Source organism: Porites lutea, chromosome 8 (assembly GCF_958299795.1).
Source record: "Porites lutea chromosome 8, jaPorLute2.1, whole genome shotgun sequence".
Lineage (NCBI taxonomy): Eukaryota > Metazoa > Cnidaria > Anthozoa > Scleractinia > Poritidae > Porites > Porites lutea.
Window position 1 is genome coordinate 10251965 of NC_133208.1, and position 16131 is coordinate 10268095.

The 16131-nt window shown below is 41.7% G+C and overlaps 1 protein-coding gene across 1 annotated transcript in view; it reads right to left on the bottom strand.

The window, feature by feature from the left end:
- The window catches only part of LOC140945174 (germinal-center associated nuclear protein-like), a 111417-nt gene that overhangs the window by 4105 nt on the left and 91181 nt on the right, over positions 1-16131 (bottom strand). The window lies entirely within an intron of this gene.

A 16131-nucleotide genomic window follows, 5' to 3' on the forward strand; every position in this document is an offset into this window, starting at 1 on the left:
CAAATAGCCTGACTCGCGAGATGTCATGTATGGGGGCCTCCCAAGAAAGATTATTGTCAATATTAGGCCTAAGAGATTTGCTATGAGTTGTTTGGTTTAGTTGGACGCCATCTACATTCATGTTAACTGTGTAGTCATTCAAAGATTGTAGTTTCTGCCTCGAGCTAATAATCATAACTCTGTTTTGGCGACATTGAGACTTCACTATTGATCTGTAATTTAATTGATCTGTAATGTAGGTATGCTAGGTGCAGAAAAGGTAACGTTAGTGTCGTCCGCGTACATTCTAGAAGGACCTGTATTCAAACAGTTTGAAAGATCATTAATGTTGATCAAAAATAGAAGGGGGCCTCCTACGGACACAGTTAAGAGGGCTCTTACTAGATAGACAGTTACCTACAATGCATCTTTAAATATAGCCTATTCTAGGCTCTCAGATAGTAGGGAAGACGCGAAAGTGGAAAGCCTGCGAAATGTTGGCGGGACGGGAACAAGGAAAAAGGAAGGGAAGGGAAGGGAAGGAAGAGCTCGTAATTATTTCTTTTAACGACCTTCTTCCGCCCACTTCTGGCGAGTTTGAAATAATTAGATTTAGGCCGTCAAACTGAAGAATTGTCTATGAGTTGGAATCTCTATCAAATTTCTCGTAAGAGTATTTCGCGCGGTCCCAATCCCTTACGCGAGCGTAAGCAATTTGGGGTGAAAAAGGGGGGTCGGTAGGCAACACACGACTTTTACCTCGTGCCAAAATGCGGCTTGTTCCGATGAGTTTTTTCTCTTACGCGTAGATTATGCTCTGGAGGGGTCTACGTTTTGACTGAGTAAATGTAATTTTGCCGCTTGTTTCACACTGAGAGGTCGTGACACGCATATTGATTTTCCGCGGTTATTGTTTCTAGTCGGCATAGTTTGCCCTCTAATACAAGAGCATTTTCTTTGACATCTTTTGAAACGTAAAGTTCTTCATTGCGGCTAAATATGGGTTTTTCTCCATAGTCCCTCTTTGATCTGAATAACTGAAAGCGATTTTCTTTTGTCCGTGAATGTGATGGTTTCCTACAATTTTCTGTTACGCTCGGCCCAGCTTGTTAGTGTTTTCTGCAGGATGTTAAATTCTCACGGATAGTGATTCACAGATCCAAATATCGAAGAATGGATTCCAGCTTAAACTGAAGCTACTTTAAATATGGAGAACCACTAGTGACTCTGTCAAGATTGCACTTTAGGCAATGATTTTTTAACTCCATCTTTTTTTTCTAAAGATAATGTGAGTCTGGACTGGAGCGCGTAGTTCCTCACGTTTAATAATAACTTCTTCTTGCGAGTGTTCTGTTATTACCACACGTTCAGGCAAGACCGAAGCCGGTCGGCAGGATTGCATACACATCTTTTCCACGAGAAAAGATGTGTTTCCCAAGTTCACAATGCAAGTCTTTTGTTTCTTCCTCAGCATTCCTATGTGCGGGAAATCTCGTAAACATTCGTTCAACACAGAAGTTATCGTGGATTCCTCTATTTCACGCGCGCGGACGCCGCACGCCAACTTTCTGAGTGACATGAACGACCCGTTTTGAGAGTGTTGATATACCTTGTCAAAGCTAACCAATCAGAGGGTATACCAGGAGCTGGTATACCGGAAAGAGCCGTTTGAAGAAATGATTACAGGCTCCGCCGCCCTTCCCCTCCCCAGTTTCCTCTCGTTTTTTTTTCATGTTCGCGCTTTCTCAATTCAGAGGACCCGAATATCTCGGACTTTGCATACGGTTAGGTAGATAAGATTTGAACCATGTCAAGTCACCTTTGTCAGTAAGTAGTAAGTAAGTTTATTTAGACTAATCTCGTGGTAAATAGTAACATATTCTCACTACCTTCAATACACATGAATATACAATGAGATATAGAGGGGTGAAAATGGTCCGCAAATCTATCAGCTTGACTGTTAAATAGTTGTATCCCCAACAAAACAGGCTCAAGCGCCAGCTTTTCCTCCCATTCTCCAAAGTAAAATGGGTTAGCAAGGAAAAGCTGGGGTTGTTAAATTGGTGATAAAAATTTGCCATGTGGACTATACTTTATCCAAGCTAAAACTTCGTTGGCTTTGCACGAGAGCTGTAACATTATTATCTGTAGGTACATGAGTTAAGCTGACAGCTCCATTCTGAACTGAGTCTCTAGTCTTATAAAGTGATATTTCACGTCAATATGCCTAGATCTTTTGTGATGTACAGGATTGTTAGCTAAAGCAATTGCTCCCTAGTTATCGACATACATACAAACAAGGATGACGCACTAGATCAGCCGTAGTTTCAGTTGCGTTCCCTGAACAACCAATTTGAAGCATTAGCACTTGCTTAGCTATCCCATAATGTGATTTCATTGGTTTTGACAGTTGCTGGGATAGATACGTCACAACATACTACAAATCAGGTCTAGTGCAAGTTATGAGATAATTTAAACTCCAACAATTTCACGATATAAGTTTGCATCTTCAAATTCACTTTCATCGATCGACTGGCTTTGTTTACGCCTAACTCGCATGGAAATGCTTTTGACTTACAATCAGACATGTTCAACTTTCCAAATTCTTTTCTACATACTTGCCTCGGTTCATGTCAATACAACCACTTACACACTTGAATTGGATACTTAGCAACCACGATAACACACCTAGGTCTTCGATTTCGAATCTCATCGTAAGGGACTCTTTGGCTTCTATCAAAACATCTGTGTTGCTACCCAAAATAATGATGTCATCAACCCATACAATTGCAATAACTTGACCAAATTCAGAGCTCTTGTTATAGACGCATTGATCAGCTAGGGATTGTTAAAACTCTTCTTTTGTTCAATAATTATGCAACAAACTGTTCCAGTTCTGATCAGGCCATATAAGGATTTCTTTAGTTTACAAAAACGTTTTCAGCGTTGTGACCCTTTCTCTCTTTACCTTTAGACTGCTCTAAATGTATAACTCACATTCGATGGGGACATTTAAATCAGCAGTCTTGACACCCATCTGATCTACTACAATACCTAACTGAACTGCTTAACGTATTAGCATACGAAATTAAGTTATACGAGCAGTTGGTGAAAAAGTCTCGTTATAATCTATATCTGGGGCTTGGGAGTGGCCCTTAGCAACAAATCGCGCCTTGTGCTTTTCTTCCCCAGTGGGACATTGTGTTATTGAATAGATCCACTTTCCCCCTCTGAGGTTCTACCCTTTGGTAAAGGGGTGAGTTAAAATGTTTCAAGGGCCCATACTGCATCTAACTCTTCACTCAAGGCATATCTCCACTTACTGGACTCTGGGGATGAGAAGACTCTGGGACATTCATGCTTACTTTGTAACAGAGGTAAACTGCACAGTCAATTTACAACATCATCAACTACATTCTCAAGTTCCTTTCCAGTTACATCGTTATCAAGATGCCTTAGTCTAACAGAACTTGTGGGGTAACGCCTATTACTTCCCTGCTTATTTTCAGGATGTAGCATTTCAGGTTGCCTGGTTTAACAGATTCAGGTAGTACATTCACACTTTCATCAACACTGCCCAACTTCTCAGTGAACTTGATAAATCGAATTTTTTTGACATTGTTTCGATAAGGGTAATAAATAAGAAATGCAGGGCTAGACGTATCATAACCCACAATGCCTTTCTTATCTCATGGATATAATTTTGTTCGTTCTGTACACTGTATATAAGCATAACACACTGTACCAAACATATGCTCGCTAGACAAACTGGGTTTGATACCTGCCAAATACTCGTAGGGGGTTTACCTGTTCTACGGTTGTAGCACCTGTTGCCTATATAAGCTGATGTTATAGCATCATGTCCATACCTGCTCTGCTAATTCTGCATCAATTAGCAGACATCTAGCCATATGAAAAAGTGATCTCCAGGCTATCTCAGCTATTCCATTTGATGGGGTGAGTAGGGAGCTGAACGTGTATGCCTAATATGGTATATACAGGAGGGATTTCAATTCTTCTCTAGTGTATTCACCACTATTGTCAGATCGCAGTCGGTTCACTGTCCTATAGGGCACAGTATCAGCCAAAGATTGTTTAGTTGCCCTAACGGAATCACTCGAAGATTTGAGGGAATATATTCCGAGAGTACCTGAATGGTCATCTACAAATACTATCACATACCTATGACCATCCCTTGATTCCGGGGTCTCTCTCCTAGGTCCCCACGGACTAAGTGTAGGGGTGGTCCCCATTTCGATATTGTGACATCTTCCTTGCACACAAGTGTCACATTCAAGTTTGTCCTTTGTGCTAACATTCACCCCTTCGACTACACTCTCTAATTTAACACATTATTCATATTGCGTGTCCTAGTATTTAGTGTCAGACCACAGCACCATAAGCTCCACTACTAGGACTTTCATAGTTGAGATGATGCAGCTTACCATATAAAACTTCGTACCATTTGGCGCACTCAACTCAGAAGAATTTGGGGTCAAATTTACAGCACCTCCCTTATTAATTGTTGCTTCGACAGAAAACAAGCTCTGCTTAAAGCTAGGTATATACAAACATCTTCACGGGGACCATCCTCGAAATCATGTCGAAGAACTTTTGCACTTCCCCTGGCAGATAAAACACCGTGCGTATGCTCTACTACCATCCGCTAACTCTGTTGATTCTATTCCAAAACAGTAACAATTAAAGCCAAAACCCAAAAACTATCTCGAAGAATCTCCAGTCAAGTTCCAAAGAAGTCCGAGTCCTAGAAAGTCACATGATATAGTCATGTGACTATATCATGGCGTAACGCAATTCTAAATGTCTGTAACATTTCTTCCTTTCCCGAATTACAGGAAAGCTGAAATTCGAATACATTTTAACTGAAATACATCCTTATCTTAAAGATCATAGTTCTCCGGTATGATTGAACATTTTACATCATATGTGAGATCGTCTGCATCTCGTAGTCTGGTGTTGGACCTCATAATACCATTAACTAATACTGTATTGAACGGTGCCAATGTACTTCCTCTTAGGACTTCCTTGTTCCTTCTCAATGGCTCTATCTCCGCTGAGTACACTTTAGACTGAACCTCCCGAATGAGAAATTCTTCCTTATTTTGAAGCTCCAATGGCTTCAGTTCACCCTCCTCTCTTTGAAAAGACGCTGTCACAAGAACTAAAGACAACCCAATTTCCCGTTCTCATTTCGTTTTGACTCGATACCATTTTGAGTATCTTGGGGATCCAATCGCCACACCTATTTGACAGTAGCCGTTTCTTCAACTTTTACAATTATTTGGTAACTGGTAGCATCCTTTGCTCCTGTTTCTCTTGTTCCTTTAAGTTCAAGGTTCTCTGTTAGCGTTGGCTTGTCAAACTTGCACTCTGTACAGTATTTGTTTTGACTTCTTCAGAAATTCGGGCCCATTCCACCAAAAGTCGGCGTGTACCAACTCTTCTACCGCTAGGCCTCTTCTTCCAAGGTCGGCGGGGTTTACATTAGTAGAAACATTGCGCCACTGATTAGGAGCAGAGAACTATGAATTTCTCCAACACGATGGGCTATGAAAGGATTATACTCTCTACTCAGACCTTGGATCCAGTACCCTACAATCATACTGTCCACCCGATAGGTTACTCCATTTGTAGGTGTCTTGAGTGCAGAGCAAACTTGTCTTGTTAATCGTAATCCGATGGGTGCACCCAAAAGCTCTAATCTGGGGACACTGCTTTCACTGTTGCAAGCCTAGACTTCGACCTAATCAATCGAGCAGTAATGTCCCACCCTCATACACATGATGTGCGTAAACTACAGGTGAATTCAAATACACCTAACCGTAATGAGTGTCTAAAGGAAAATTCGCCATCTGTGGAACGTCACAGGACACCCAGATTCTTGGTTGTTGGTAATTCTCTCTTCTCTAAGTCTATCTCAGAACCCGATCTCCTTCCGCAACGTCAGCAATTACATCCAGTTCACTCGAGATCCATTTGTGGTTGTGAAACCCAGCCAAATCCCCTATTTTGCCAAGCTTCTTTCTTGTTTCTTTCGCTTTATCTGCCTAAGGTGCGGATGACATCAGATCATCCATGTAACAGTATTCTAGAACTGCATTAGCTGCCAATGGGTAAGTCTCCTTGTGAAGTCTTGTATGATGTTGCCAAGCAAACTGGACACAAAATGGGCAACAACGCCGTCCAAAAATGAACCTCATAAACTCGTAAACCTTTGGTGATCCCCACTGCCCAAGTTCCCGAATCTATGAAGGGGCCTGTCCACTGGTCGTCTTTTACTCAGCCTACCAGTGTCTTACATTACATTGGCGGTCAACTCGACGCCGGTAAACAAATAGACATTATATATCTTGACATGAGTAAGGCATTCCACAAAGTGGTATTACTGGCAAACTTCACCACTGGTTCCGTTCATACTTACAGGGACGCAAGCAACAGGTTACAGTTCTCGGAGCCACTACCCGAGAATTGCCAGTTACATCCGGGGTACCACAAGGGCCCCTACTAGGGCCGATTTTGTTTCTGTTGTTTGTGGATGATATACCAAACACTGTGAAGACATCGAGAGTTGCCGATGATACCAAGCTTTTCAAGAGCATCGATCCCATCACAGACTGTAATGCCTTGCAATCTGACCTTAACGATCTTGTCAGTTGGTTCGAATCATCTGGGCTCATATTTAATCCGTCCAAGTGTAAATACCAGTGTATCACCCGCAAAAAATCACCTGTACAGCCCACCTATATTATCAACGAAACGCCTTTGGAATCTTGCGATACAGAGAAAGACCTTGGTGTGTGGGTGTCAAGCAATCTTACCTCGGACAAACAAGTGACTGAACAGTGTGCAAAAGCCAACAAACTCCTCGACTTTGTGAGCCGAGGAGTTTGATGGTGCACGAACGTGCTTACTCTAGTATAAATCGATTATCGCCTACATAAATGATGATTTTTATCGATAAGCCCACGGTTACTTTGTCAGCCCTTTTTTTGTTATGTCTGCATGGGAAATACGTAATAATTCCTAGATCGTTTCAAGCCCGTTTTGTTTATTACAAATTTAGCGTTTTCATCTTAGTTCAGTTCTAGTGTAGACTTCATGGTGTTAACTTCTGTCAGCCACTGGGGCTTCATTTCTATCTACACTCGTGCTCATCAACTATTAAGTTCAGCTTAGCTTTTTGATTCAAGATAACACTGGTGTGTGTGTAAGCCAAAGTGAGTATAGTTTTTCTTTTCTTTTTAGTTTTTCCAGTATCGACTTCATTATAGGAATAACTGAACTTAGTTTTGGTTATCAATTTGCAACATCGTTGTTGTAATCTTTTCTGTTTATGTGAGGAATCTATTTAGACTTGTCATCACTGAGCTACAGTAGTTTTAAGGGTTCTTATGCACTACTCTTCAACATGAGTATGCTGAGTGATTGATACCAGCAGTTTTATCGTCGTATTACTTTAACCACTTTATAGGCTAATTTAGTGTATTTTCTAGTATCATTTAGTTCTCATTCGCTATTTGGTATTATCGGTTTTAGTCATATATATTTGCACTCTATGTATTTTTAGCTAAGTTTTCGTTCGATTTTATTGTTTTCAGTTCGAACCGACTTTGCACGACCTTGTACCGATTTCACAACTTAGGGACCTTTTATCTGGTCAATCGACCCCGTCGATTCTTCTGTGTCAAGTTGTGACCTCTGTGCTAGGAACATTGATCTCTGGTTCAATAAATCTGTTCATGTTACTTCCTTCACTTTTCGTCGAGTTCGTTTTATGTCGCGCACCGTGTTAAGTGATTTACTTGGATTTTTGGTTCTGGTATTCTGTCCCTGTAAATTACAGCCGATGATACCAAGTTTTTCAAGAGCATCGATCTCATCACAGACTGTAATGTCTTGCAATCTGACCTTAACGATCTTGTCAGTTGGTTCGAATCACCTGGGCTCATATTTAATCAGTCCAAGTGTAAATACCAGTGTATCACCCGCAAAAAATCACCCGTACAGCCCACCTATATTATCAACGAAACGCCTTTAGAGGTTGCGATACAGAGAAAGACCTTCGTGTGTGGGTGTCAAGCAATCTACCTCGGACAAACAAGTGACTGAACAGTGTGCAAAAGCCAACAAACTCCTCGGCTTTGTGAGCCGAGCTTCTAGGTCAGGCACATCCAAAGCACCCATGACAAACGCGTCGTACACTTTATCTTTCTATCGTCCGGTGCCATTTCCGCTACGCAACCTAAGTATGGTCGCGACAGTCCATTGGCTTACTAAAGCGAGTTGAAAACGTGCAGCGCCGTGCAACAAAACTAATTTTGAAGCTTCCCTTCCATTGCGATGTAACCTATAAGACTCGCCTCCAACTTACAAATCTGTTACCTATCTCATACTGGCATGAATTTTCTATAAAGTTGTTAATAACTTAGTTTTCATAGATAGTGAAGCTCCGCCTCGACTAGACAATCAACGAGATCTACCAGCTCATCGAGCAGCAATGCTATTAATTATATCCCTAAGCGAAGTAGAACTGTTTCTTATCAACGCTCATTTTTCATACGCGCGTGCCGCACATGGAATGTTCTGCCCGCTGAGTTACGCACGAGTCACATCTCTCTAGTCTCATTTAAGCGTTTACTATTTCAATATTGCAGTAAGGCTCTGGACCTGTACGACGTTGACATCAGAACCTGGAGAACAACCTGTCCCAGGTGCAACACAGCGAGGACTCTCCCGTGGTCGTCGACGTGCTGCTTCTAGCAATTTGAACTTCGTCAAGTTTTGTTTCCTTTTGATTTTTCTTGTCTATATATCAGTAGCTTTAGTTATTAAGTTTTTATTTTTTAACGAGGGGTCCACTGTAATTGGTTAGGCTGTAGTGGTCTCCCTGCCTAATGATTTTCTATGTATTCATGTATAAAGATTGTATTCTAGTTAGGCGAAGCTAAATAAATAAATAGAGAAGTATCTGGTGATAGATTTGGCTCACTTCGCCAGCCAAGGCGACTGGCTCCTTTCTAAACTTAACTAAAAGGTCCAAAAAGGCCAGTTTGCACCTTAGGACCCGGTAGTGATTCTGAGCGTTGAAAAAAACCCGAACTTTGGTTGTGGCCTTCTCTGGCCTTATCACATGGAACCATTCTGATGGCGGTTTTGGCTCATCCTCTGAGACTTCTCGGATATATCCTTCACTTCAGTAGTCTTTAACCACTGATTGGTAAGCTTGTGCCAGCTTCTCATCGTGCATTAACTTCTTTTCGACTGTGTGAAGGCGCTTCTCTGCTATCTGTCAGTTTGGCGGTAATTCTGGTCTTTCATGTTTCTAAGGCACAGCAACTTCATATCTCAATCACTATCACTTTATCAAAAGCTACTAGGTTCTCTTTGGGAAAGAGTGGCTCCTCCATCTCCGGCGTGATCCCAACAGCCTCAAGGCTCCAAAATTGTTTCAGCAGATAGTTCAGATCCCCATCACTACACTCTGACTGCTGTATGCGATAGTTGTTCAGGTAACCAGAGGTGTTCAGGTAAGCGGTGTTACTTGCTCCATGTCCCTCAGACGTACCAATGGTACCAATTGCTGTCCAGCCCAATGGACACAGTCTGCCAACAGGTTCAATGTCGCCTCCACGAACCTCTTCCATAGGAAACAGCAGGTTGTAATAATCGAAACCAATAAAAACAACGATTTTACTCCTTTTTCCAAGTCTAGGAAAAGGAATGTCCCTCAAATGTTTCCACTGGTCTTTGATTTGTAGCCAGTTCGTGGGTTTCATCCCACCGCAGATGTTATTTGATGTCTTGGCTACAATGATTGTGTCCACCCGACCACCCAGACTCTCCAAACCGATCTCCATGGTTGCTGACATTAAATTATCCCTCTGACAGTTAGCGACATTGATAATTAAGTTTTCTTTCGTACCATCCAACCCCAGTTCCTCCACCACATCCTCATTAACTTACGACATATCACTACCTTCACTTCGTTCAAGAAACTATTAACTTGCAAACGAAAGAAAGAGAGGTTGGAGAAGGGAAACCACGGACATCATGACCACCAGAAAACGAGGAATGACAGCTTGACAAAGATAAACCGGGAGGAAAGTTTTACCCCTGTTTCAAGCGTGTATTCAACCTAAACTGGTACAGCAGGAAAACCCGATGAAAATAACACGAAAATAGTTTTATTCATCTGCAAAAACTCAAAGGACAATAAGAATACGATATGACAAGAGAAACATTGATTGCATCACTAGGCGCTCTTGTCTACGCTCAAATTAGCCAGACCCCATAACTGAAGAAAACAAAAACCCTACTAACAAGCACCAATTACACAAGGTGCAAGGCAAAACCTCGAGCAGTAACAGTGCAAAACCATTACACGGCTACTCCGTGGTGCTACAAAAAACATCAAAATTCTAAAAAACACCGTCGGCGCGGGAGCGCGGCAACAAAAGAGCGAAAGAAAACTCCGTCACTGCAGCCCCGAACTAAACCAGTCGTGAAACTTAACACCAAATGGAGCAAATTACCATATAAATTACAAAATCACGACTTGCGAACATGCAAAACACTTCCCGAAGGCCACAGAATTACTAATGAAGTTTACTTTCAAATAATAAACATTATATATAACGTAATCCGCATAAAACTCCTACAAGAGCTAATCACAATGACTAGATCCGTTTGAATATTTGCGACACAACCGCGCCTAAATCAAATCACACCGCTAAAACGCACCGACAGTGGCCCTTTAATTGGCGTACCACACCAAAAACAAACAACGTATTCATCAATGTAAAAAAACATCTCGAGCTGTATGACTCACAAACAAATAATTATCCGAATCACAAAACTCCAGAGCGGGGACCATTCTGCTCACGCACACATTCTTCTATTTCAATACTCCTGTGCGGTAGACCAACCACTCACGCACCATACTTCCGTGGTTGTAGACCTACCACTCACGAACACATTGTTGCATTTTAAAACTCCTGCGCGGTAGACCGAATGTGTGCGTGAACTCACGCACACTGTCCGCTTCAGAACTCGGATCATATTACTTATCTCCTGTGCGGTTGACCCATCATGACCTATCACTCACGCACAAATTCTTCATTTCAAATCTCCTGTGCGATGGATCTACCAATCACGCAAAAAATTCTTCACTTCAAAACTACTCCGGTGCGGTAGACCTACCACTCACGCACACTTCTCAACCCGGCGTACCTGAAAACAAGAGCAAATACCTACACAACAAAATCAAGAAAAGAGAATAAAAAACCTCAAGTGGGAGAGTAACAAGCAGCGCAGCGTCAAGAATCTCAAGAAGGGTGGAGCGATATTAGCAGCAGGGACGTCAGCTAACGGAGCATTTCCAACGGCAACGAAAGCGGGGTCATTTACATACATACATACAGACAGACAGACAGACAGACAGACAGACAGACAGACAGACAGACAGACAGACAGACAGACAGACATACATAATCTTCATTTAGACACGATGATTTTTAAAGCTTTAAGAGCTTGTGGGGTCGTGTCTTTAAGAATTAAACTAACCTAATCTACATCAAAACTTATATACAAACTATGTATCTTATGTGGACACAGTGATCAGTAATATATACTAGTATGAGTTGACACTACAGCTGCCCCCGCTCTGTATATTGTCGGTCAATACATTCTTGCTCGTCTTGTAGCTCTTTGAAATATACCGATTCATAAGAAAGATTTTCACACATATTCCATACAATAGGTGTGATAAATACGGGGATAAACACAGGAAACGCAAGGTTCCATGCACAGTTTCAGGTCGATTTACACAGCTTTGATCAAAACATTCTCAGTTTCGAGAATAGTTTATTCTAAACCATAAGAAAAGATTTAATTAGAAGTTGAATTTTTCGCTATTTCTCTTTCACTTTTTACCTTCAGTTCATTTTATTTGCCGGAAAGGAAGCCTTAGAAATTAAAAGGACGTTTGATCAATTCACACTCGCGCATTCTAGTCTTATTTTAAACTTTATAGCGGAGGGACATCTGTGAGCAGGGAATAAGTCAGCACAGAATTTGATTGTCGGCGAATTTCTGTAATCGTCCATCGTTCTGCTAGTGGGAAGCTAGCCGTTGGTCACTCGTCTTGCTTGTTTGGGGCTGAGTCTTGTTCCGGTCAAAGAGAGAGAAAGAGTGTCTGGCAAGGTTTCCAATGAAAGACTTGTGAACTCGTGTCTGGCAAACTGTCCAAGTGTTTATATATACACAGTTATACGCAACTTACAACTTCTTCAGCGCTTAACGAGTGTCGTTAAAATTTTGGTCCATAACTTTCACTGACATAACTGCTCCACAGAATGTCTCTGATAACACGTAACGCAAAAGAGTGTCGAAGTATGACTGCACAATAAATGTCACAAAATCTACCTAAGCGGCCCCCTGGGGATGTTCTGTCTTTACTTCATCCTAACCATTTCGTACTTGCGGGCGCAAACAATAGAAACGTCATCATTACCTACCGATTCCTCGCGGCCCCTACTCAAGCAAATCGAGATTTTTTCTATATTGACTCTATATTTCAACTGTAAGTACTTTCCTTAATTTTCGCGCCAGTTACTAGAGTGCCTCCTCGGGATTTCGCCTTCTGGGCGAAATCCCTGCGGGAGCAAAAATTCTGTCGTCTTCATCTTATAGGAGATGCAGACGTACATTCAAAGTTAAAATCTATAAAATAATCCTGAGCTGATCAAAATTCAGGGTCGCACATGCTTCCTTATCGCTGTAGTTCCATAACGATGCACCTCTATCAGAGAATTTTTCATGTATCTTGACTCGTACCTTGGTACGAGAAAACGGTTCTGGTCTCGAATGAAGTAAGTGGTAACTCGATTTTGGCCAATGTTCTGATACATTATATCAGGTAAGGATTCGCTATGCGCCCTACAAAAAAGTCTAAGAACATCCAACCTATAATAAAAAGAAAAGGTAGGCCACTGAACGTAAAATTGTAAATCATACGTGCCACTCTACAGTTAATCCTTTCTATTGATTTAAAAAGATCAGAATTGCAAAGAAAAAACCCCACAAAACTAAACCGTACTTAACAGATGATACTTAAAAGTCTTTTAAAATTCCTCTTGGTAAAAAACGAGAACGTTTAGGCAAGTCCAGTTTTTAGACAAAGCTTTTCTTTGTTTCAAGCACGTTGGCCACCCAGGTGAGTTTCTGGTCTACTATCAGACCTAATAGTTTCGTCTTGGTAACCAAATTTAACACTGCGTTTCCTAAGTACACACGAGCGATAGGCCCCAGTGGTGTCCCCTTGGTGAAAAGAATGACCTCGCTCCTTCTGGGATGTGGCGTTAGTCGGTTGTTAAGACACCAGTTGTAAAACTCTCGTAAGGCCTTATTCATTTGATCGATCGCCAGATCAGCTGTTTCTCCGACACAGTATATGGTGGTATCATCCGCATACATGTAAACGGACCCAACAGGCACAGAAGAAGGTAAGTCGTTCGTGAATACAACGAACAGTGTTGGTCCTAAAACCGATCCTTGTGGGATCCCCATCGATACAGGTAACAAATCCGACCTTACACCATTTAGCACAGTAAACTGTGGTCTTCCACTGAGGTAATTGCATATAAGTTCAAGGAGGGAACTGTTCACTCCAAACTCACAGTTCAGTTTTTTCAACACGATGTCATGAGGCACGCGATCAAACGCTTTATTAAAATCGACGAAGGCCGCTGCCACTACCATTCCTGAGTCTACAGCTCTCCTCCACGACTCGGTAAAGTGAATCAGTCGAATACCCGAAACGATAGGCCCACCGCTTGTCCGATGCAAGGTTATTACTCTTGACGACGTGTTGTACGAGAGTGCTGTTAATCTCCTACTCCATAATCTTGCCAGGGACACTTAGGAGAGAGACCGGACGATAATTTCCAGTGTCTGTTTCTTCATCGTTTTTATAAACCGGTGCAAGTCTAGCTGTTTTCCACGACCAAAATATTACCCCACGTTCTATGCTAAATCGAAAAAAGAGCAACTAGAGCAGGAACGACTGCTGTTCTTGCGAGTTTTTTTAGTTTCGGTGGAATATGATCACGACCAGTTGACCTGTTTCTTTTCAGCAATTCGACTTTGATGATCCCTGAGATACCGTGATTTCACTTAGAGGAGGTGGCTCAGCACTCAGATTTCGGAATTGCTTCCGGTTCGCGGCATGCAATTACAGAAGGGGGCGATGGACGTTCGTCAGCTAACTTCTCTCCTGTTGTGGAGAAACATGAGCTCATCAAAGCAGCTTTCTCTTCGTCGAGGACTCATTTAAACAGGAACTTCTCTTTTACGTTCGTAAAAAATTTCTTGGAGACGAACATTCTGCGGGCGTGCTTTGGCAGGCGGTGGAGGCTCAGCCATAACGCGTGCTCAACGGAGCTGAGGAAAGTTGACCTCACTCAGAGATATTATTTGACAAATGCACACAACAGGAAAAATGGCGGTAAAATATACAACGCTAGGAATTGTGGGATATAAATATATATATAATATTCTTGTTTTATTTCTGGTACTTAGAATAGCTTTCGAAAATTTTGGCACGGCAGGGATAACAGATTTTGGCCGGTAGTTGTTTAGGTCTGACTTGGAGCCATTCTTAAAAATAGTGACACTTTAGCTAGTTTCCAGTCAGAGCGGAAAATACCAGTCAGTATGGATTGATTTAGAATGCCCGTTAAAGAGGGCGCAACAACATCGACTGCAATTTTTAGTAGCCTGTTTGGGATTTTGCCAAGAGCAGTTGCCCCGCCATCATCGATAGCTTTCAGTAATTTTGATCCGTTGGAAAGAAAGCACTCCGTCGACAGGATTTACATAGGAAAGGAGATCAGTGTGAAAATTCCAGTCATTCATTTGAAGATCTCGTAAAAATTCAACTTCAGTGAAATTATTGAGCTGTCGAACTTAAACTGTCTTGTGATTAGCTGAGCGAAAAAATGAAACTACGAGTGTAAGAAAAAAAGTTGAGGGACCACTTATAGCAATGTCGATAACACCTGATTTAGATACCTTATCTAGGGAATTAGTTAGACATTAATCTATCAGGATGCGTGAATATTGCGTTACTCTAGTTGGTTCAGTAATGAGTTGAGTCAGGCCATAGATATCGATAGTATTTAAGAGGTGGGAAGAGTTATTATCGGCAACCTTAGAAAATTTGTCACAATTTAAGTCGCCCAAAAGATAAAGCTACAACTTTTCGGCGTTAATTTTATCAATAATTCGCCTAAGGAAGAAAAGAGGTCGGGAGATGATTGTGGGAGGTCTGTTCCTAGGTAGACACGAGCAATGGGTTTGAGCAACAGGTAACCCCGGCTCTGTGAGAACACCACAGTACCGTTCCAGTAAAATTAGAGGGGTTGTATGGGGTAAAAAGACGATCTTAAAATTTGTAGGAAATACTAAATAAAGGTCAATGATACTTACTCTACAGTTAGTTGTTGTTGTCCTTAATACTCAAACGAATTTTCGTGATCATTTGCTCAAATTCACCCTCCATACAATATAGTACACCAGGTAGGGGCCACGAGATGGCATCTTGGCCGCCACGCTCTCTTTCCAACACAACTTTTTCTACGAAATTCGAACTCCAACGGTAAATAAGCGTGCTAGGATCGTAGAAATAGGATAACATTTGATTCAGAAACCAATGAAGCTTTCCTAGCTGGAGAAATGCATCCCGCAGACTTTGACAAACTCGAAGGATATAATCAAAAAAGGCCGAAATTCGACACGTCGAAGTGGCCGGGCCAGATCAACGCGCGGTCAAGCAAATGAGGCCCGAGCACTGTACAAATCAAATCCGTTCCGGGTGTCCTGAGGTGACCTTTCTAGGGACCGATACATTGCTTGCCCAAAATCAGCCTCCCCTGCTGGAAATACATTTGCTCTAGGGCTATCGTTCACTTGCGCCAATCGCGAGTAGCCCAAGCAAAACCAGTGCACGCGCCAAAATGAGAAAAAAAATAGACATGTAAAAGTTGATGGCTGTGTCTTTTGTAATTTTTTTAACTCTTGAAAAACTCCAGCGTAGATTTGTAGATTGGTAAAACATCAGCTTGGAACGTGCAT